This window comes from Pieris napi, chromosome 21, assembly GCF_905475465.1.
Source record: "Pieris napi chromosome 21, ilPieNapi1.2, whole genome shotgun sequence".
Taxonomy (NCBI): domain Eukaryota; kingdom Metazoa; phylum Arthropoda; class Insecta; order Lepidoptera; family Pieridae; genus Pieris; species Pieris napi.
Window position 1 is genome coordinate 9,087,779 of NC_062254.1, and position 25,314 is coordinate 9,113,092.

General features: G+C 32.0%; 1 protein-coding gene across 1 annotated transcript in view; it reads right to left on the minus strand.

The window, feature by feature from the left end:
- LOC125060401 (connectin-like) overlaps positions 1–19,043 on the minus strand; it is a 32,016-nt gene extending 12,973 nt beyond the window's left edge. Inside the window, exon 1 of the mRNA XM_047665289.1 lies at positions 18,818–19,043. The gene's annotated coding sequence lies outside the window, so the exon portion shown is untranslated. The remainder of the gene's footprint in view (positions 1–18,817) is intronic.
- Positions 19,044–25,314: the final 6,271 nt, after the last annotated feature.

A 25,314-nucleotide genomic window follows, 5' to 3' on the forward strand; every position in this document is an offset into this window, starting at 1 on the left:
CGTGAGGGAGTCATTTTACGATTTGGCATTCTGATAAATAATACTACAAGCTTCCTCCGCTTGTCAAGACGTAATGTGATATTGCTTAACGGAATACCATGAGATTCCAAAAATGACGTGAGTGACGTAGACAGCGTTGTTAGTGCGAGGAGGTCACGGATTAACAGAATCGCACGGCTGGTATTACAAGTAGTGACTTCAATCAAAGTTGCTGCAAATTGATTGCAATTAAAGTAACAAGTGAAGAATGACAAACAATCATATTTGACACTATATGAGCTATTAATATTATTAAAATTATATCTTTCCAAAAGACTTGTAGAGTTCTAGTGACCAAACTTCAAGCATCACGAATTTGCACGCTTAGGTTAGTACCTAATCCCTGGGGTTCATGCGTCGAAAAGAAGGGATGCTGACGCATCCCTGCAAGCATCGTGCCCGACCTCCCCCAGCTTTATAAACAGGGTGAATTGGCCGATGTGAAAGGCCCTTGCTGTGCCAAGGTCCATTCCACATCATTCGTTGCCGTAGAGGACCGTGATACTAACGGCTGATCGCGTGGCTGGATGCGGACAAGGCTACGCTGTTACCGTGTACTGCCCCGGGCGATTGCTGGTGGCGCCGTGGGGTTTTAGTGGGTATGCACTGTTGTGCGAGTCCCACATAACCCTTCCCCACCAAGGTCAACCGTGCCGCGGGAGGGTATGCGTAACGCATTTCCCCACGAAAAAAAAAAAAAAAAAAAAAAAGTACCTAAGCCCTATCAAAAGCTCTTTGAAACATTAATTCGATTGTGGAATAGTATGTCAAAGATGACAGATAACCTAATTTAACTTACATGTACAGCTGAAACCTCTAATCGAAATATAAACGCACAGATGGAGCTTTGTGCGTTTCTAATTGAAAATATTTTAGTAGGCAAGTAGACGTGTAGAATTTTTTATATACTTCGCCGATTTCAAAGTCCTTGGAGATTTTTTATATATACTAAAAACAGGTTCCTTTTACATAAAAAGAAAAGCTATTGATAGGATTGAATGGACAAATCAGGCTTGAGCATCGCAGACTTAACCACTACGCTAAAACCTCAGAAGTAATTAATTATTATTACGTAATTATGAAAAAAATTATATCAAATAATTACACAATATGAATTACTGTTTCTTGCATGTATATATTCTTGGTATAGCTTAATTAAAAATGAGTCTACTAGCTGACCCGGAAAACGTTGTTTTGCCATGTATATTATTTCTAGGAAACAATTTTTTAGTTCAATAAAAATAACTATCTACTATAATCAAAATAGGGGTTGATCGTAGAGTAGTAAAAATTAGGGGTTGTATGTATTTTTGTATGTTGTATCATAAAAAAAATAAAAACAAAAAAATTGTCTAAAAAATATTAATATTATTTTTGAGGTTTGAAAGATACTGAATATGCATAAAAAATTTCATAAGAATCGGTCGAGCCATTTCGGAGGAGTATGGGAACGAACATTGTGATACGAGAATTTTATATATTAGATAAGCAATTTTTATATTTTATAAGGAATAAATAGCCGAAAAGCCTCCATCGATAGTACTTCATAATAGGCCTTTACTGTAAACAAAGTGATTTAACGAACCCAACTACGCAAAACTGGCCTTTATTGGCATTATGATGAAAGTAAAAAAAGGATGACCTATTTATTATATTCTTATAATGAATTGCCTTATTTGCTTGAAGCAGTAAGGGAGACCTTTTTATCTTTGTGCGCTTTTAACACTCGCTCGGATAGGAAACTATAGTAAGATATCCGGCGTGTCCTAGACCCAAAAGTCGAGGGAATGAATAAAAAGGTCGATGACTTCCCTGTTAGAAAAAAAAAGGGTGCGTGTACTTATGTACGCGCGTAAGAAGTTATACTTCTTTGGCATTATTAAAAATAGTTTTTGATTGCATGCAAATAATTAATTACAATTAAATAATAATCTTTATAAAGACTGGAAAAGGAGTCAATAAAGTTCAGTTTACATTTGAAAAATTAAAGAAATAAATATTTATTATTTTTCTCTTACATTAAGAGTAACATAAATTCTATTATTATTCGAATGTTGTTTTTAAATTATGTCCAATGCCGTAGCATCTTCCGTGGGCAACTTCATTCTGTTAATTTTGTGTCACGGTGCGCGCGCATCGTAAAATTTCACTCTCATCAATTTATCATAACGCACCTAAAGAAGTATAACTTCAAAAATATAGATATAACAATCTGAGTCTGAGAGAGTGAAATTGTAAGAAAGAAACAAAATAAACTATGTTTTCTACGAGGTTTTTTACACTTCAAACGCATATTATAAATATTAAACTACTGTTAAGTACAAGAAAGCTCAAGTATTTGTCTAAGCCATATCTGAGCTAGTGTAAGTCTCAGTTTGAGTCAGCGTTTAAGATAAATAAAAATATTTTAACAGACAATAACAATAAGTACTGTACAGTATATACCAAAATATGCATTGAAGAAACCTATTTTATTTGTTAAACGATAAAGGACAAGGGAATAAAAAATAACGACGGGTTGCACTCCGGGAGTGCCGGCAGAAGTGAAAACTTGAATATTAACGTTGTGCATTTTTGATATTTTGGAAAGGTTAGGGAATAATTTTGCACGAATTGCTTTAATTAATAGTATAAAAGTACTATCATTTATGTGGTAGAATACAATATTTATTTATTGCGATATCGTACACAAACATGACACTTTATATTACATTAAATGCGCCGCGCCAGCTGTCTACTCTCCATCCGTCTTACGACTTTTCGATCTAGTCACGTGTCCTGACGCGAGTTTAACATTTTTTACCCATTCCAAAAAAAGTGTACAACGCCGCTAAAGAAGTTTTCACTTCAAAAAAGTGCCAAAATGTGCTTGAAAGTACGTAAAAAAACCAATAAGTACCGCAATACAGTGAGGAAATGCTGCCAGCGTTAAAGGTACACTGCCACAGGCACCAAACGTATTAAATTAATTTAATATTCCATTTATCAATTTTTGTTATCATTATTATTACTATGTTAGTTAGGTTAATAATATTGTAAATACTATTTTGTGTTATTAAGTACGTAAAATAATACATACGATTTAAATATGAATGCATTAACCAGAATATTCATTGTCAAATCAATGTAAGTCTAGAATATTTTTAAGAAAAGCGAAGAAAATGAACAAAAATTCAAACCTCTAGCCACGATGCCATTATACTCCTCAACAAAGACATTAATTTGTGTAGAAAGTTCCGTGTCAACAACGTGACGGGTGCAGTAAAGTTTCGGAAACAGCCAACAAAAAGCTTGTAAGAATACAGGCTAGGGAACATTTATGCAGCTAGCTGATATTCTTACATTTTTAATGCCTATAAAGATTTAATACACATAAAAGATTTTGTATTACACAATGTATATTCTTAAATATGCATACAATAAACAATTTCGTCACTTTTCATTTGCAATTCGTATGTTAATGAATACCAATTTGAACAATCAAATGTCATAATTTAATAAAGAGATAATAAAGCTTAAGACGGAAAATCTGTATGTACATCCAATTATTCTACCGATCAATGACACCAGAGCATACAAAAATTAAGTCAGCACTTTAAAAGCAGGTATCTTTAAACGTGGCTAGACTGTAAGGAAATGTATGCATATGAATTATTATGAAACCATATTACATACGCCAACATTAGCTTGGTACAGTACATTAGTAATTTATTGTGTCTGTTATGGACAGAACGTTTTTAAATATTATAATATGAACTCAGCCTATGCGACAATACTGGGAAAGATCGTCAATATATTGGAAAAACTTTACAGTCAATTTATTGAGGAAGGCTTTAGGCTCATATGACGCGACTATCGGATTCTCGAGGATATAGACGCAGCAAGTTCAATATGTGTTCTATGAACATAATAAGGAGTAAAAACAATTTAAAGAAAACACTTTTATACCGGATTGAAGTTATGTATTATTATAAATTTACAATTATTTTACATAATGTTAAATTTTTCCGACGTTTCGCGTGCTTTACAGCGTGCGTGATCACGGTGAACAAACGGTGTTGAATGTCAAAAAGTATCACACATGTGATCACAGGAAAAATTTAAAATTATGTAAAATAAATGTAAATTTATAATAATACATAACTTCAATCCGGTATAAAAATGTTATCTTTAAATGTGTAAAAGTTATGTCAATAAAAGACAATACTAAAAACAATTTATTTAAAAGTCCCTTTCAGTATCGTTTTTTAACGAAAACGAATGCACAGCCGGGTTTCGAACGATTATAGGATCGGGAATCGTATGCTTTACCACTAAGCCTAATGCTAGGGTATACTAACACTGTTTACTATACAAAACTTCCTATATGAAAAACTTAAATATTTGTATAAGTTAATGGGAAATTTCGAAACGATTATTAAAGTGTCATCTCCACTGACTGATGGTCTCCTAAGTCATATTTTCGGCAAATATCATCATTATGTAAGGGAAAGAGATATTCTTTGAGATAAAACTATTCAGTTTATTCACAAGGGAATTTCCGTTTTCCTTTGAATCTTCGGTGAACAACATATTTCTTGTATTTAAGCGTTACTTTAGTTTGATTCATTGAAATTATTTTGTTTTCGAATGTTAATTATGAACATGCTAAAAATATTCTAATAGTCTGAGAGAGAGTATCTTTTTATTAACCATTTTTGTCTTAATAAGTAAATGGACTTGGGAATCGAAAGACATGAGAAGAACGACGTTTAGAAAGCATTCATCGATTTTGAAGTGTAATCAGGACCATTCATGATCATTTTTAAATCTAATAGGCAAGTAGGTGATCAGCCTCCAGTGCCTGACACACACCGTCAACTTTTTGGGTCTTAGACATGTCGGTTTCCTCACGATGTCTTCACCATTCGAGCAAATGCTAAATGCGCACATAGAAAGAAAGTCCATTGGTGCACAGCCGGGGATCGAACCTACGTCCTTAGGTATGAGAGTCGCACGCTGAAGCCACTGAAGGCTTTCACTGACTTGCAAATTTCTGTATTATTAGACAGTTACGGAAATGAGTGTGGAAATAAATCTATAAAAATATGAACTGTATGCTGTGGAGGAGAAAAACAAAAACTAGACGAAGAAAATCGTAACGACTAGTTACTGAAACGCCTACTGGAATGAATATCGTAAAATCTATGTAAATAAGGGCTGAATGCTACGAAGGAGAAAATCAAAGACTAGATAAAGAAATTGAGTGAGTGTTGGCTTAGTGGCTTCAGCGTGCGACCCTCATACCTGAGGTCGTAGGTTCGATCCCCGGCTGTGCAACAATGGACTTTCTTTCTATGTGCCCTTAAAAATTTGCTCGAACGGTGAAGGAAAACATCGTGAAGAAACCGACATGTCTTAGACCCAAAAAGTCGACGGCGTGTGTCAGGCACTGAAGGTTTATCACCTACTTACCTATTAGATTTAAGAATAATCATGAAACAGATTCAGAAATCTAGCGCCACTGATTTTTTTTTTTGATAAAGATATTTCTAACGACGTAACATAATGAAGTAATTTATAACGTGAACTAATGTATCGCAGACACAAAAATATGTACTTCTTCATATAACAAACCAAACGCAAATGTATCTTATTGCACTGTGTCATTAATAGTATAATAAATAAACGTTAAAGAAGATTTTATACGTAAAACATTTTCCGCAAACAGCACTGTCCATATGGCAGTACAATAAAAACAGTGGACGATACGTCGCGTATACACTATACAGTTTAACTTTCGCACAATATTTATTTAGACAGACGTTATCTTTACGGTTGAAATGGAAAAAGCGTGCTTTCTAACATTCAATATTAAGTTTCATTCAATATTTATACATGGAAAGGGTTTTTGTGTTAGTTTAATGATTATATTGGACGCAATGGCGTTTTAAAAGCAATTTTGTGTTGTCTTAGATTGTCGAAGACTTTAATTGATATTCCATTATTACAATTATATATGAAAATGATTTTCAAAATAGACGATAATTATGAACCACTCTGTTATAATTATATTCTAAAAAATAATCTGTTCAATAAATATTGTGAGTTAGTTAGTGCCTTTTGTGTTTGAAAATAGTGTTCCAACTCACGTATTACGATACGTACGTAATTACGATAGTTTTGTCAAGAAAAACACCCTGATATGGTGGAACTCACTACACTAATACTGGATACTAAAAGTGGTAAAATAGTTATTTCACTGTCACAAGATATCCTAATAGAAATTAAATGTGATATACACATGTGATATAACATATCTTTAATAGTTCATAGGCTTACGTAAAAAGTATGGTCACTTTAAACAAAAAGATATGAAATACTTCTTGTATTTAAAGTTAAAAAAAACATATTTCAATTAATTTGATGTAAATTTAGTATGTTATGTAAAATATTCCGCCTCACAAAGTAATATTAATTACATACGAATTGTGTCAAATTTGATATATTTCCGCCTCGTCACTATATTTAAATGTCAAGTTGAGGATAATTATATATCAGGCACTGGGGTGCTGGGGTAACCGAATGGAGTTGGTAATTAATACTGACCGATGTCACATAGCAACTACTATATAGAGATTGTGTATTTACGCTACCCTTGCGCTGTAATCCAACGCCGCCATGTCGCAGATATTTCGGGTTTGATATCAACATTTCCATTACGTCTTAAACATATGGTTATTAGACCTGTAATTTTAGTCAATATTGAGAACCTTGTGTACAATGTAATTGTAGTACACGTATAGTTCATATCTAAAATTTAAAAACCAGTGGCGCTTACAACCTTTTTAGGCCTGGGCCTCAGATTTCTTATGTATAATTTGTCAAGCAAGGCAAGTAGTTGATCAGCTTCCTGCGCCTGACACACGCCGACTTTTCGTGTCCAAAACAAGCCGGTTTCTTCACGATGTTTTCCTTTCGAGCGAATGTTAAATGCGCACCAGTTCATTGGTGCACAGCCGGAAATCGTACTTACGACCTCAGGGTGTAGAGTCGCACGCTGAAGCCAGAAACCACTAGGCCAACACTGCTCTGTTAATATCTAAACACCCACGAGTACAGCAAGTTTTTTTTTTTTTGATTGATTCACACCAATTGACCTAATCCCATGCTAAGCTAGTGAAGCTTGTGTTATGGGTACTACGCAACGGATATACATATTTTTATTTATTTAATGGCACTTATTCGCTTAAATAAATAAATAAATAAATAAATCCTTTATTTGCAATGATAGTGGTACAAAATAAAATAAAAACAACAACAAGAAAAGTCCGCACAATCAGCCGTACAATAACAGGCATGCAAATGTCATAATAAGAAGTCATTTATGAGTAATTGTTAAACTTATATTCTAAATACTCGGTTACGCTGTAAAAGCACCTTGACTTTAAAAATCTAATCACCTTCCCCTTGAAAACATTACATGGCAGTGATCTATAATTTTTAGGAAGGTGATTAAATATTCTCACAGCCATGGCGTAACAATTCTTCGAGTATAGCGCGGTGCAACATGCAGGCACCCGCAGCCGTGTTGGATCCCTTGGTATATAAAAGCAATATAGATATATAGATATAAATAAAATAAAATAAAAATAAAAAGCCTTTATTGTTGTTAACAAGTTTTACACAGAGTAGTTTCGTGTGCCTAAAATTACTTATGACTACTATCTAAAAAAAAACACATTTTGACTATTAACTAGAGTTTAACTAATATACTAACAATTTTAATATTTATTGACTATCGGCAAACGGTAGTTCGGTTACAACTTGTCTTCCGACAAAGGCCTCCTCTAAAGCTCTCCAGTCTTTTCTCATTTTTGCGGTGCGAGTCCATGTTGAACCCGCTATTTTCTTAACGTCATCCACCCATCTCTTAGCCTGTCTTCCTCTATGTCTCTTTCCGTCTAAAGGGTACCATTCTGTGATAAGTTTTGTCCATTTTTCTTGCTTCTCTCATCATATTATAGATAGATTGACATAAATACATATTTTAAACACCCAAGACCTAAGCACAACACCAAATGCTCATCACATCGATGTTTGTCTCAGCCGGGGATCGAACCCGGGACCCATGGATTCGTCAGGGGTACTAACCACTAGACCAATGAGCCGTCTAAACTTTTTGAAGGTACAATTATGAAAATCAATAACGGTACGTCACTAATCGAGTCAAGAGTACTCGAACTAGAATCGACTACATCGATACGCTAATAGCTCCCACCAAATCAAGTGTCAAGCAGTACAAGTGCAGTGCCGAGTGATTATACAGACCACATTGAGATTCGAAGTTAATTGCTGTGTAAAAACGATTGGTACAATGGCTTCATTAGTAAACGTATTGCGAATTGTATTTGGTGGTTGTGATAAATTGATGTGTCGATTTAACGATTTCGATGAATAAGCGGTTTGAATTCGGAATTTCATCGTCTCTTCGGATACGCAAAATTGCTATAATTTGTGAATCTATACTATAATTGCCGGCTAAAATTTGTAGCCGCAATTTGACAACACGATATAAATTCGAATGGGAAACGAACTTTACGCTGTTTCGTGGATGATAATATGTCAACGTTTTAAAATGTATAGATGTGTTGGTTGATTATTAAATATTTACTAGATTCTAAGAACGACCAATTATTTAATATTTTTATTTGGCTGAACATTTTTACATTGAATTTGATTAAAATATATTAATTTTCAGTAGATCTTTTAGAAGTTATCAAGAACAAAGCCTTACAAATCGTCCGTAAGAAAATTAGTTTGAATTTCGACGATAAATCCATTCAGAGTTAAGGAGATTGAATCTTTTTATATGATATTTATGAAAATCAGACCGAAATATATAACTCATCATATAATCAAGATACCTAATCAGGCGTAGGCTTTTAATATTATTTGTTAACAGATTCCTTTGTTTATTTGCTTTATTAAAATATAAGATTATCGAGGGCTAATTAATATACAAAATAACTGAAGATAACATCATTCTTTCTTTGCAGAAGAAAACAACAAATAAATTTAAAAAATAAATACCTCTTTCCACCTCGCTGTATTGTAATGTTTTTACGTTCACCCACAAAAGCGCTTCTCAAGATTGATAAACATTTTCTTAATTAATATGAAACAAAAATATTAAAATACTTAATGACTAATATAAAAGTGTTTAGAAACTACATTTTAACATACCTACATACATTTTTCGACTACTGCCAGAAAGTACTCGACCTAATGTTGTAAAAATTGCGTTTAAAAAAGCTTATTTTAATGAGTTTTTTTTTAAATATGAGTCTGAAGTTAGAATCTTTACACGTATTTATACATTAAAAAGTATCCGCGTGTCTACCCCCGTCAAAAATGTCTAAAAACAACAAAAATAAGCGACACCAATACCCCGACAAAGTACCTATGGCAATCACCAAAAACACTTATAGAATTTTTTCGTGGTTCTCAAAAGTAGAGTAGGTCATGGTGGTAATTAGTCTTTACCAGCTCGATGGAAATATTTGCTTTAATAATTAATTAAGCTAAGGGACTTTCTACTCAGCATCGTACTCTACAATCATTCATTTTATACTAATGAATTTCTTTAGATAAGTGGGCACCAACGTTATAATTATTATGATAAAAATAGAAATGTAGGAAGCATAAAATAAAATGTAAGAAAAATGCGGCGGATGAGCACATACTATTGCGAGACCATAATGAATACGTTATTACGGCGACTCACCAGTCTCGGAGTATATCGGGCACCTTGTTTATATGTATATCAACGAATATCATTGTCTATCTACATAACCCCTTCATCAAAATTTCCCAATTGTCTTCGCAACATTTTTGAAGTTATACTTCTTTTGGCGCGTTAGGCCAAAATTATGAGTGTAAATTTTTACGAAGCGCGCGCACACCGTCACAAAAATCTGACACCCTGAATGTTCAAACTTTGGTAAAACAGTCTGGGCTGCTAGTTGGCGCTTGCTCTGTTTTATCGACGTTGCATTGTCTGTCATGGCGTAGTGTTTTTCAGAGTCATGTTTATTTAAACCGAAATAATGATTTCTATACGAGAAAACCCCTTCAAATGTGATAATAAACATAGTATTTGTTTTAGAATATCATGATTGGTATATATTATATCGTTTCGATTCGAAGTGACCATTAAAATTGACAAGAAAAATGCAATTCGAAGAGGGAAACGTCCCTCTAAAGTGCTCGAAGAAAATTATTACGCCAAAGTATAACTTCTTACGCGTGTATATAAGTACACATACACTTGTTTTATTATTTCTTAGAAAACACAATTTTAAATAGAATTTTAATCAACTACCTGCGAGGTCAGGCGAGCTGGTGATTAGCCTTACCTGTCGCCTAACTAGAATTAATTTACAAGACTCACAACTTTCAATGCCTCGAGTGCTATGAAAGTCATTTATTAAGGGAATAAAAGCTTTGTAACCTGTTTACATACAAACCATGATTAATAGATCGCTTTTAAGTGAAAATTTAGCTTTAGAATGTATTGTTGTTGAAGTTGTATTGGTTTTTTAATTAAATATATCGTATTTGTAAATAAAATTGTGACAAAGTTAATCAAAGGAATTTGATGTGGTGCTAAGAAAGCTTTTATACTGCTAATTATAATAATTTTATATCAATATATATGTAAATAAAAGAGTAAAGAGGTAAGTTTAATTTAAATATAATAAAAAAATCGTTTTCAACCAACAAACCCTTCGACTAATGTATTGACATCTCGAAAACTACTGAACCAAATTTAAGAAAATTTGACAGTATACTAAGGTAAAATCTTCTTCTTGTAGGGCCTCTCCACTACTGGAGGTTGACGGTCAACTCGTCTTACTTCTTCTTATTCTTCGCCAAGCCCATCAGCTGTTCTACGCTGGCCACTCCCGTCCATTCTCTAATATTGCGGAGCGGCTTCCTCCTTCTGCCAGCGCGTCTTTTTCCACCGACCTCGCCCATCATGATGATTTGAAGAAGTCGGTGCCATTCGTGTCGAAACACATGTCCCAAGTATCTTATCTTCTTCTTTTCTTCGTAGAACTTCTTCGTTCATGACTCTATGGACCCAGCTTATCCTCAGCATTCTTCGGTAATACCACATTTCAAAGTCGTAATACATAAATGGAAAAAATAATACAAAAATATGTATGTATTTTAAGGTGAAATACTCGATTTCTGGAATCGTTTCTTCTCTTCCGTGCTTGAGGGCCTGAATAGATCTACTCAGACTCAAACAATTAAGCAATACCCATACAACTAGATCACATTAATAATCGCTTTCTTTGAAATTAGTAGAAAAAAATATCTAAACAAACAAATAGATTAGCGATAATTGTATAAAATCCATCTGTGTGAAGGTTTAGAAAACAAGTTGCTATTATTGAAAGTGGTTAGACGAGTTAAAACGTTTAAATGAAGCTTTAGTCGGACTGAATCCCTTTTAATTATGACAATTTTAGAATGATTAAATTGTTGTTTAAAACTAATATTGCAGCTTGCGTGCTTTGAACGCTGCATGACTCGTTTTCATTGTCATTAAATTTACTTTTAATTCAATAAAAACTAAAATATATTTTTATGAAAGTAGGTATTGTAGTTCTTTATTTTATGAGCGTGCGCCTCTCAACCGCAGTCGAGCGTTTGCCTCACGGCTGTGCACCAATAGCTTTCTATCTGTGCATTTATTAAAAATCGACGGCGTCTTAATGATTGAGAATTCATATTCAGAAATCTGAGGCCAAGAACTAAAGGTTGTGTTTTTTAACCTAGAGTTAAACGTTCAAACCGCATCTGTGATTCAATCGATCTTCCATCCTTGATTACTATAATTACTTTTTTTTTTTAATTTACAAAACGAAAAAAAATCAGTGGCGCTACAACATCTTTAGGTCTGGGCCTCAGATTTCTGAATCTGTTTCATGATATTTTTTCAATCTAATATAATGAGCAGTGTTGGCCTAGTGGCTTCAGCGTGCGACTCTCATCCCTGAGGTCGTAGTTTCGATCCCCGGCTGTGCACCAAAGGCCTTTCTTTCTATGTGCGCCTTAACATCGTTCGAACGGTGAAGGAAAACATCGTGAGGAAACCGATTTGTCTTGGACCCAAAAAGTCGACGGCGTGTGTCAGGCACAGGATGCTGATTTTGCCTATTAGATTGAAAATTGTTTATTTTACATACTTAAAATTGTGAAGAAAATAAAAGGTTACAGAGCTTTTATAAATGTAACGTCAACACGTTTCAATTTCTCCGCGTTCTATAAAAGAAACATTTCATTATTAATACTGTCAAATAACGGCTGTACAAAAATATCTCGCGTTTCTATATATGTTTCATGTATTTTAATCCATTTCTTTTCGAGATAAGTGTAAAGTGTGCTATGAAGTGACGGTGTCATTCAAATGCAATTTAACTAACAAAAGAATATTTATTCTGCATTGTGAATTCAATTCTAGCTAAATAATTGTTAGGAAGATTGACTTGCACAAAAATAACCATATGTATTATTAATAGTAGTAATAATAGGGTTTTTCGATACGAGTTAGAGGCATTTGAGTACGCGCATTCATGATTTTTATGAATTTATTACTCCTGTCCCATTTTATGGCTCTGGCACGATTTGTGCATTAGCCAGCGTCAAGTATAGGATTTTTTATAATTCGTGCTTATCTTTAGAAATTCGACCGTGTCCTCCATGTACGGTTTAGGCACTCGCCCGGTACCGTACAACCCTCCCAAAGGCCGAGAACAAATTTAAATTAAAACTTGCCCTCGAACCGAAAATCGAACCCGGTACTCCTCACCTAGCTGCCACTTAATAAGACCGCTAGGCTATGAGGCCCCTGTTAATTTAGGTTAAACAATTATGCATTATAATGTGTAAGATTTGGAAACTTCTTTAAAATAAAAAAAATACTGGGTCAGGGTTGGCAGCTCTCCCATAACAAAGGTAATATATTTTTGAAGTTATACTTCTATACTTCTTTAGGCGCGTTATGAAAAATTGATGAGGGTGAAATTTTACGATGCGCGCGCACCGTGACACAAAATTAACAGAATGAAGTTAGATCTAGATGGCATGAAAATCGATAATAACTATGTTCAAGTTGTATATGGCGATGTACATGGCGATTAAAAAGAGTGGCGGAGAGTTTATTGCCAGTTCTTCTCTTCCGTTCTACGCCCTTGATTTGAGAACTGGCAGTAAATGTAAAATTAGAAGCATTAATATGTATTTCTTTAATGACGAATCACAAGTGTACATTATGTTACCTACGTGAATAAATGATTTTTGAATTTTGAATTTTTTTGAATTTTTATATTCTAGTATTTTTATATTAAGAACACGTGTTTCGTAACAGTACAATTAAACAGTGTGAATAAATAAATATTATTTTGGTGTTTTTATTTAATTAATTTCATATAGGATGGTGATAGTATTTACTAATAATAATTGATTTTGAATTGAATTGATTAATTTTAATATTTATCGTTAATCACTAGTGCATTTTAGCTATTTTTTTCCATACGCCAAAGAAGTATAACTTTTAACGCGTGTATATAAATACACACACTCTTTTTTTTTTATTTAATTCAATAAACAACATTGTATCAGAGAAGTCTCTCCCAACGTAGGGTCCAAGCCACACAGGGGGCAATATGATTGTTAAGGGGTGGCATAAGAAAAGTTATTAAAATTATTTAATTGAATTTCAGTTTTTCATTATGTTTTGAAAATACATTTATGGTGTTTTATCAACAATTGCCCAGTGATTTCTTCCTAAAACATATCATTTAAGTTTCTTAAGAACAAGAAAGGCTTTAGGCTTTTTGGGCTGTCTCCAAATGAATGGATGTGAGAAAACTGGCATGTCTGATCATGATCATTTATATTTAACTTTTTTTAATGAAATTTTACATCATGAATAAAACAGACACATAATCGAATATTTCCTATGCCTAATTGGTCTTGCTTCTTTTTCTGCAGTGCGAGAAACACTGTGATGAAAGTTTGGCTAGTTAATTAAACCAACCCAACTCCTTCCAAAATCTCAGCCTGCCTTATTTCCAATAGAGGAGTTACAGTTGCATAACATATCTATGATATACATACAATTACAGAACATTCAATTATGTGAAAGGCAACTTCTTGTACGGTGTCAACGAATAATTGATTAACTTCCCAAATGACTAGTTCTTGGATGTATGAAGGTAATTGATATGAATTTAGCATATATATTATTCATGCACTTTGGTTTGGTTCGTAATGACTTTTACAAGGGAAAATGCTTTTTAATACACTTTCCGCGACTGTGATTTTCACTCATAAAACTATTTAGTACGGTGGTTAAGTTTTTTTAACGGTGTGCATTATGGGAATGTAAACGATTTAAGTAATGACTTCCATGAATTATTATTAGCCCACTTAAATTAATAATTTTATGATAATGTAATGATACATTATTTATAACTTTTAATGTAGGGGAATATATGCCTTTATATTGATTAAATCATATAATAGGTTGAGAGATACAACAGATACGGACGGTGATTGCCGTGTATTGAACACTTTTGAGTTATAAATTGTTTCCTTTTTTATATGAAATTTTTGTTATAACTTTGTGAGGATGTTTTCTTTAATTATTATTTTGGGATTTAGTTTTATTTTTTTGTGAAATAAATAAAAACTGAACCTAATCTATCTATCTGTGTTAGGATAGTAAAATAACATTTTTTTTTTGTGGTAAATAAACTTTACCACATAAAAATAGGTTTGGTAGTTTAAACCAAAATCCTCCTGGTGCCCACCTTTATTTATTAGATTTTATTAGAAAATATGTGGGCAGACCCAACACATATATACACTTATGAAGCTGAACACGTGCTTGGCAACTTAGGAGCTTTAAATATTGTATTGTCTTTTATTGACATAACATTTACTCATTTAAAGAAAAAAACTTTTTAACCGGATTAAAGTTATGTATTATTATAAATTTTCAATTATTTAACATAATTTTAAATTTAACCGACGTTTCCCATGCTTTCACAGCGTGCGTGGTCACGATGACTGAAGACAAAAGGTGTTGGATGTCAAAAAGTATCACTGCTGTAGAAAAAGTTACATTATCTGTATTTATTTACCTTTAAATATAACCAAATTTTAATAATATCACAAGTCATAGTGATACCTCTGTTTTCAAATCGTTTTAAATATGTATTGAAAAATAACGAACTGTTACTCAACTCAATAAAAATTTAATTTCATATATTCACCGAGACTTTAAACACAAACATTGTGGCTTGCAACAAAATTAATTAGGTATATCAATATTTAATTAAATTAAACGATATTTTAATTTAAGATAGCGTGTCAAAGTGCATGCTTATTATGGTTGATATTTCATTAAATGGGGTGAAACCTTTGGGGTGAAAGTTGATGGACGTAAAATGTGAGTTACTCAAAAACATTATTAAAGGTGTGTTTTATGACATAGGTTTAGTTGCGTGACCATTATGGATCATGGTGGAGTATTTAATGGATAATTAGAAGAGCTTCGTGCAATTAAAATAAATTTCAATTTAAGTTTGATACATTGACATTCATATGACAATATTGGTAAAATCGTAAACCAAAAACTAAAAGACAAAGTATATTTTATGTAAATAATGAGGTGAAATAAAAATCATCAAAAATCACTATAAAATAAATGTATTGTAATTTTTTTGTTAAACCGCCATGATTATTATAATCAAATGCATTTTATATAGGTAGTACGATATTTTATTTTACGTGTTTATCAAAATACATACATACTTTAAAAGCGCTCATTTTGATTTACAATGGGCGCTAACACATTATTTATGGAGAAAGCTTAATCGAAGCTTTTACAACTTTGATGAATGTAAAGTACGCGCCATGGTACTTTTTACATTTTAAGATTTATTAAATTGTGTTTCAAATGTGCTTTTAATTTTTATTAGAATACAAAATTTGATGCTCTATTCATAACATAAAAGTGTATGTAATAAATAAATTAATTTTTATTAATTTTTTTTTAAGACAATTCACACCAATTGACCTAGTCCCATGCTAAGCTGGTAAAGCTTGTGTTATGGGTACTAGGCAACGGATATACATATTATAGATAGATATAAATACATATTTTAAACACCCAAGACCTAAGCACAACAACAAATGCTCATCACATCGATGTTCGTCTCAGCCGGGATCGAACCCGGGACCCATGGATTCGCAGTCAGGGGTACTAACCACTAGACCAATGAGTCGTCATAATAATTTCACCTGAGACAATAAAAATACAAATTGCATAACCAATCTAAAAAAATGTATATAGTGACTGACAGTACAGGAAGGAGCTCAACAAGAATAACAATAGTTAAACAAATATCGGCTCTTTTATTCGCAAATTCGTAGAATCGTGTAAACGGTGATGAAATTTAACTATCAAATTGGCTCTACTGGACGGTTTCCGCCGCGTTGGTATCGATTAATATCCTATAATGGTCACCAATTATTTATATAAAATCTAACGTGTGGGCTTTCCAGGTGATAGAAAATCATGTTTTTTATACGTATATAACGACGTATATACTACATGTATACTTAGATGACTGTAATTGTAAATAAATATTTTAAAAAAAACGCAATTTTACAAAATAGCACTAGTTCGTCTTCGATGTTCCATATCTTCAATGAATAGAAAATATTAATAATACTTACACTTTATTTACTAAACTAACAATATTACATAACTGTTTTTCTGTAAAAATTTAAAAATTTACAAAATTAAATTTTTAAATTTAAATTTTAAATATTTAAAAAATATCTATTGCGTGTTATAGTATAGTTAAAATGTTCCGGTCACATGTAAAATTGTTGTTTTGGTTTATAAATAGACGCTAAACTACTGGAGTTAGAAACTTGATAATTCGCGACTTATTATTTCAATTGATTGATATAACTTTTGATAAAGCTTGTCTTTTTTTTATTGATAAAAGGTTTGCCAACGCACGGCACGCTCATACATTGGTAAAACAACCACAAAATACAATTTTTAATGTGACAAGCACTTAAAGGCAAACATGACATACATGTAGAGATCATACAAATATTAATCTAAACAATTATTAAACAAAACAAACATTTTAAAAAAAACAATTACTGATCAAACAATTAAAAATCACCACAATTGATTTTATACTTCAAATGTAGGGAAAAGCAATTTTAGAAGCGGTTATGTTCTCGACCATGAGTGGGTTTGGTTTACAGCTGTACTAAATTTTTGTCAATACTTGCTTGTACGGGAAAATATCGAGAGGAAAAAGGATTAATTATTTCTTGATTAACCGTATAATTGAATTCTGAATCCAAGCTATAAGTATATGTGCTTGCTATTAAAAAGACTTAGAACTCACAAATGTCTTGGCCAATATATTTTAAATACTACTTTTATCTTAAGATAATTTCCAACTATAAAATAAATCGGTTACGGTTTTAAAAGTGATTTTTCAACTCAAAAACTTTAAGATTGCGGTTAGGTAAGTATCGTCAATAAAAACTTTTCTCGATACATCCCTAAAGCAGGCCGAGGGGTGAATTTTTTACTATCAAAAGAGATATTAAACTTTTTACTTAACTTGTCTCGTAAATTTTGTGCGGCCTTTAATATTTATACCTCGGCTTATTAAATTGCAAACTCTGATATTTTATCTACGCTTCAAGTGGGCAACCCTGAATAAATTACGTAATTCTTAAGGTTATAAACATTTAAATATACTAGGAGTGTTCGAAATTCGAAATTTTGTTACGGTTTCATTACGGCAAACTATACCTCTATAATTAAAGGCAATTATTAATATACAGTTGTCTACTGAATGTGGAAAATAATTGTCAGTGTAGTTTAAGTAGTGTTTGTAATGATTATTTCAATAAATGTAATATTTTCTAACACATCTATCATCTATATATATAAAAATGAAACCCGTTTTCCGTTGTCACGACATAACATGAAAACGGCTTGACCGATTTGTCAGATTTTTTTTTATAATATACCTTGAAGTACGAGGATGGTTCTTACGGAGAAAAATTAAAAAAAATTGAGTGAAAAAGTCTAAAAACAACACTTTTCTATATTCCCATACATAATATTCGTAATAATACTTAAAAGTCAATTTGAACTTTAATACCATATCATAAAGTTCAAGTGTTAGTGGAGGGGTTCCGGGAAGGTAAATTTTTATTTTTTGACATAATGTATTTGTTGTCTTATCAAATTTCTTTTTTTATCTTAGCTAGACCCGAATAGCAGAATAAGTATTTAAAAAAAATAAAGAATCAACTGTTAGGCGGTACGATGTTCGCCAGGCCAGCTAGTTTTATATACAATATTTGCACCTTTATGTGTCTAATTTCATGTTTGTCAGTGTAAAAAAGATTAACAAAGAATGTAATAATACGATATGATATCATATATTTTCTACAGGGATCTTATAAATCGAATATAAATATAGTACGAAATATTAAGCGTTTTGAGATTTCTAAACAGAATTTAAATGCGTAGGAATATTAAAAATAGATACTTAAAAAGTTGTATTTTATATTATTAACATTAAAATTACTCGTAATTAATTCACAGTCAAAAATCCTGGCATATAAAAACATATTCTTTATGTTCTACATTATTTTAGATCATACATACCAATTTAAAATCGGAGCACGTCACTAAGAATTCTAAATAGTTCACGGAACAGTTTTACATAATCAACCTCCTTGGATATTTCGCGCCAATAAACCATAGAGACACATGCAAGCACAGATAATAAATTTACATCATATCGTAGTGTTTCGCGCGCAATCCCAAGAAAAACAAGAGTAGAAGACACGTTTGCCCGCTACGACGTTATCGCTACGACTGAAGTCCGTGGCAAAACTTTACGAAGTCCTTAGACCGCCGGTCCTCGCGTGCCGCTTTAATATTTAATTGTATAATTTAAATTTAATACCATAGTGTGTGAATTGCTAAATAAGTTTAATATTTAATATGGGCTAGTCTGTGAATATATAATGATTTTACTTTGTGTGGCCATTTTTTCGGGATTAGAGTTTGATTTTCTTCTTGTGAGAACAATCGATTTATTTTTTATCTAATTAATATAATCTTCCAGTACTTTTTGTTACTATGTACTGGCACAATACTACGAAAGGAAGGAATTTAATTTTTTCTTGTTATTATTGAAGTAGTGTTGCGGTTTGTGTACATCAATTCTTAGGTGCTTTTCTGGGTTCATCTAGATTCTAGACTATTCTATATATCACATATTAAAACAAAATTCGATAAAAAGATTCTGAGTATTAACATAATTAAACTTATGTAATCTCATATTTCAATTCAGAATCCGAAAATGACTCTACAGCGAACTTATAATCAGAAATCAATATCGAATTATTGGTCAAGTTTTTTTTATCGTAATTAATAATTTAAGTTGAAGGTCAATTAAACGAAGTTTATGCCGAATTGTATAATATATTAATATGATTAATATCAATCAACGTAATTAATTTTTTTAACAAAATCTTTCATCTCTTTCTGGCAAATTGTGTTTACGCTGTGATGAAAACAGACAAATTAATACTCAATTTCACCAGAACAGTGGGATAGGTTCTATAACGGGTCTGGGCGTTACTGCATACGATTTTTTGCATTTTCTGAGAAGATTTACTATGGTAATATATATATTTTTTTTACCATAGGAAACTAAAGATTTCAACGAACTGAAAGCACACCAACTTTTTGAAAAAAGCTGATATTTTGACGGGTGAATTTTCGATTGAAAATTAGGGTGTTTTTTCGATATTAATTCAAAATAAGGTGAAAAAATAAATATTTTTAATCAAATAAATTACAGCGTATTTGGGACATAGAAAGGTAAAATTTCGTTAAATAAATAAGATTTTTGTAAAAGATAAAAATTAAAAACTAAAAACTTAGTTTTTTGAATTTTTCACATAAATTTTGAGGTTATGTGAAAAATGTGTGAATACAAAAGTTTTGTTTTTAGATGCATCGAAAGTCGCACGCTTTAGCCACTAGGCCAACACATATACATTTGTTTTAATATCCCTAGTCATAAACTCTTATATCATTCCAGTCTTCATACTTGTCCCCTTGAAATTTCCCGAAAACACCAATTATGAGTCAACGTCTATACGTGACCCAATAAATATATTTTGTCAGAACATTACCGAATATTGCTTATACGTGCTCCGTTAGACATTTTTAGAGGCTTTTACCGTTTTATGCCTCTTAAAATAAACACCCTTCGTCTACTAGAACTACAGCCTTTAGTAATAGTAGTTTATCTTTTCTTATTTTATAAATTTTAGTTTAATACATTAATAAATTTGCGGGTAGGACTTGCAACCTTAATAACTTTTATTTTGTCATTAAATTTAATATATGTATAGTGTATACTGTATGTACTGTATAGTATATACATATATACTCTAAGTATACTGTATGTATAAAGTATTACATTTGTAAACCAGCACTGAAAATGCCACTTAAATGCTGTGTACAGTAATTGGGATTCAGGTTTACAAACGTTGTTTAGTTTGCAGTAACATTATGTATTCACTAAATCTGTTGTCTGTTTCTGTACTGATCATGTAAAAAATAAAGTAAAATAAACGTCTGAAAGTGATGTTTTTTATAGAACAGGTCAAATGAACAAGAACACCTGTTGTTAAGTGTTATTTAACATTGTCACTTACACTGCTTGCAAGTGCGTCGTCGACCTTAAGAATCTGTCTTTTCTTGAAGAAGGATTTAGATTAGTTGCTATTTAATAAACGGTAATTAACTATTCAGTGATACATTTTTTTATTACCTTAGGTTTGTGGCTAATGTTTTCCTAGTATTATATTTGTAGATATATTTATGTATCTATACCACAGAGTGCAGTGTTGGCCTTGCAGCTTAGCTTGCGACTCTCATCTCTAAGGTCGTAGGTTCGATCCCCGGCTATGCACCAATGGACTGTCTTTCTATGTGTGCATTTAACATTCGCTCGAACGGTGAAGGAAAACATCATGAGGAAACCAGATTTAGACCCAAAAAGTCGACAGCGTGCGTTAGGCACAGAAGGCTGATCAACTTCTTGCCTAGTAGATTACCAAATGATCATGAAACAGATACAGAAATCTGAGGCCCAGACCTAAAAAGGTTACAGCTCCATTGATTATTTTTTATACCACAGATGAGCCTCGAACGGGACTTATTATTATTAAAAGTTTGATTCAATAATAATTGTACCTATACCCAGTAAGTAGTAGTATCCCTAATACTAGGTAAATTTGTAGCAAAAATTGTACTAAATTGATTCGCTACCTGACTATCAAAGAGCGATGAGTAAATAATGGAGCGTATATTAAACATTCGTTCGTATAAAAGAAAATGTACTCAAATTCGGGTCAACTGACTCATAAGTAGAAAGGGTCAATATTCAAACGTGCCAGATTTGTGAGGGTCCCAATGGAGTAGGTGCAAAATATCTCGATCGGATTTGACACTTCGATATCGTTAAATCATTTATTGGGCTCGTTAAAGGTGAGGTAGGCTTTTTTATCCTTCAAATATTCCGAGATATGTTTGTTAACTATCTATCTACGTAGTATAGATCAAAACATACGTACATAGATAGGTAGGTAGAATTGCTTTCCGTTAAACGTATTTTTAAATAGCTTTATGGGTTATTTAAAAATATTATTCTGAAGTTAGTATGTTAGTATGTGATACATTTTGTGAGTAGGCTAAATAAATGTCTTTGTTTTTCGTTTCTAATACAAGTCATATTATATATATTGCCTATATATATATAGTAAGATACGTATAATTAATATGAAGTATGACGTGTAAGCGTGCGATCATCCCGGCTGCTAATTTCTTTGCACCAATGGACTTTTTTTATTTTATATTATGGCGATAGTTTTAATTTTATGCCAGTCACCAATTGACTTTCCTTGTGCGCTAAACAAGCGCGGTTAAGTTAAACAAAAGAAAAACCCGACATTTCTTCTAAAAGTTTGACATGTGACAGAAGACTGTTAATGGTGGTAATGTCTAAGAAGAAATTGTCTATGTTTCAGTCTAAGGGTGCGTACAGACTATGTAAAATATTATATAACTTGTGTTTTATAACACGTCCACATTATGTAACCTTGTTATTCAACATTATAACATAAAACAATACTGTACACATTAGAATAACAATGCAATATAACAATGTTATATAACCATTTTAAATAACAAAAAAAAACAAAAAAACGTAGATGCTGGGTTCGTCCTAGCATAGATATCAATAATATGTTATTATAACATGTTTTATAACATTCAGTGTCCACATTATCTGAAACATGTTGTATAGCAATGTTGTATAACATGTTATATTATATAGTCTGTACGCACCTTAAGTAAGTCTTTGTACAAGACTAAGAACAAATAGATGAAATCTAAAAACTCATATAGGTTTTAGCTGTTTTTATATTTATTTGATAGTTTAGAATATTAAAATAACGTCTGAATATTCTTTGTGAAAATCCTTTTAATGACAAGAGTATATCAGTTGCTTGTTCAGCTTTCTATCGTTTACGTGCAGCAAAACAAAGCTTAGTTAGAATTTAATCTAAATAAAATGCAATCTAAGCAAAGAATTGTGTTGAATCATGTTACTTATATTAAATTAACGCTGAATTTTATTTTGTATTGTAACATTATTGTTCTCTGTGAAAATTGTATGTATAAAACATCACTTTACTATTCCTATCATATTAATTTTTTTCGGTATTTTTATCTACACAATCGCTACAGCTTTCCGAAAACGGGGGACTGAAAAACGTAACAAAAGAAGATCATTCCTATTTATTACATAAATATCTTATTTGTTCAATACAAATACACAAGTAATCTCCGCCGCGCCGTTTTCGAAACTCTTGATTCATATTAAACTGTTAGAGGTCTCGGATTTATTAATAAGTCAGAAAATTTACGTAAGCAGCTCAAAATATGAATATGAAATTGACGGTTTGGTATTTAAGAAGTAAAAATAAATCAGTGGCGCTACAAGCACTTTAGGTCTTGGCCTCAGATTTCTGAATCTGTTTCATGATCATTTTTCTATCTAATATGCAGGTAGGTAATCAGCTTCCAGTGCCTGACACAGGCCGTCGACTTTTTGGGTCTAAGACACATGTCTTAGACCCAAAAAGTCGACCCAAAAACTGACATCAGTTTTCTCAAGATGTTTTCCTTTACCGTTGGAGCGAATGTTAAATGCGCACATAGAAAGAAAGTTCCAACGGTGCACAGCCGGGGATCGAACCTAAAACTAAACATAATTTGAAGTCCTAAGGGTTGAGGTCTGGACTAGATGAGGGCCAGTGTTCCATATTAAAAATATTTAAAAAGTTGAAAAAAAATAAAAGTTTTTATGTAGTTATCTCTTTACTTGAAGAATACTATAAGAACATAACTCTTTACTTACTCGTTATTTCTTTACTTGAAGAATACTATAAGAACATAACACCTTTAACAAGATGGCTTTTTATCTAGAGTTTTCCCATATGTAATGTAATGGTCGTTGAAACCTCTTTAGTATACTGAAATTGACTGAAACTCTAGCTATATGTATCAGATAATCTGTATTTGCTATGATTCAATTTTTTTTACATAAATATTCATTGAAAAACAAAAGACTTTTAGATGACCTTCACATGACTTTAAAATGTTTATTACCTATTGAAGCGACTCAGTATTGCCATAATACTGAGTATAAACTTAAAACGAATTTAAAAGGGAGGCATTGTTAAATTCACTGTCTATATTGGCGTTATTGTTCAGAAATTTAAAAGCCAATAAAAAGCTCCACTCCATAGTTTGAACGCTTCGACTGTTGCAATTGATAACTTTTCATTTTGTTTATAAAATCATATTGATAATGATGATTAAATATTATAATAAACTTTTTATTCGTCAATAATCAGGTGTTATTTTAAGAAAATCATCGCAAGGTAACCGGATGCCTTAGAGCCAAAAATCAACGGCGTATGCCAAGCTGATCTCTTATTAAGAAAATAAATCACGCATAAGATACAAAAATCTAAGCCCAAATCCTAAACCTAAAATAGTATTAAATATACTGAGTTATTTTCATGCTAATTTAGTTCAAGATTCAAAACCAACAACCCACTTTACATTCAAATGGTATGGTATAACCCTTGGGCGACGGTTTAGAGAGATAAACTCGCTTGCGTTTGCCTGTGTTCAATAGTAAAAATGTGAGATAATATTAAAATAGCTATTATGGGTTATGATTTGAATATGAAGTTAACCCTAAATAACAATTTAATTAATTCTATCATCAATCTATCCGAAACCGCACCTATTTGTGTTGCAGAGTGAAACCAAAATAGTTATTGTTTGATGAAATTATTAATCGGGTAGTGAACTAATTTTAGATAAATATAAATAAATTATACCACAAAATATAACGTTTATGTTTGCCGTACTGAAATTATCATATTTAAATTAAATTTAGAATTAAAAAATGTGACGTTTTCGAGTAGGTTCGATCCCTATATAGTAATCCGTAATTTTGAATACTGTAACCCGACCAACACTTTCAGATTCAATCTAGGCGAGTCAATTATCATATTTAGTCAATTATTATATTTGATCGACTGTTATAGTGTGTGCAATCTCTTTTACCGGAATCTTTTATTTCTTAGAAATAGGTTTCAAATTAAAATTTTAATACAAATACAATAAATCTAAGGATTTTCCTGAGCTTCCTGAGTTTTATAAAAAATTAAGATCCAAGCGTAAACAACGACAACAACAACAAGGTAAGGAGCTATATGAGTATAATACTTTGAAATATATTATATTAATACTAGCTGACCGGGCAAACGTTGTTTTGCCATGTATATCATTTATAATAAAAAAAATAGGAGTTGATCGTAGAGGGGTGAAAGTAAGGGGTTGTATGTATTTTTAATGCTGTATCACAAAAAAATAAGAACAGAAATAATATCTAAAATTAAAAAAAAAATATTTAGGGGTTGACTACCCTTAACATTGAGGGGGATGAAAAATAGATGTTGTCCGATTCTCAGACATACCCAATATGCACACAAAATTTC